This window comes from Rhinopithecus bieti, unplaced genomic scaffold (assembly GCF_001698545.2).
Source record: "Rhinopithecus bieti isolate Rb0 unplaced genomic scaffold, ASM169854v2 scaffold_34489, whole genome shotgun sequence".
NCBI lineage: Eukaryota > Metazoa > Chordata > Mammalia > Primates > Cercopithecidae > Rhinopithecus > Rhinopithecus bieti.
The window spans coordinates 1,935,117-1,935,682 of NW_016815128.1; positions in this window are offsets into that span (position 1 = coordinate 1,935,117).

The window sequence follows — 566 nt, forward strand, 5'->3', positions numbered from 1 at the left end:
ATTATATCTTATCCAGCTCAAATAGCTGCCCTGCACTGTTTGGGGCATTGTGCAAAGCCCTTTAAAGGACAAATTTTAAAAAGCCATAGACTTTCCTCTAGTAGAGAAAAGTATAATTGCAGAGACACATATATTTTTAATACACATCTCAGAGATTAACCTTGTTCAGACACCACATTAAATGAGAACATAAAGAGGTGGCTCAGGCGCACCTTGGAGCATCTTAGAGTGTGTTGTAGCAACATTAAAGTCTGGCTCCAGGCCGGGCTCAGTGGCTCAAGCCTGTAATCCCAGCACTTTGGGAGGCTGAGGCAGGTGGATCACGAGGTCAAGAGATCAAGACCATCCTGGCCAACATGATGAAACCCCGTCTCTACTAAAATACAAAATTAGCTAGGCATGGTGGCACACACCTGTAGTCCCAGCTACTCGGGAGGCTGAGGCAGGAGAATCACTTGAACCTGGGAGGCAGAGCTTGCAGTGAGCCAAGATCATCACACTACTACACTCCAGCCTGGTAAGAGAGCGAGACTCCATCTCCAAAAAAAAAAAAAAAAAAAAAAAAA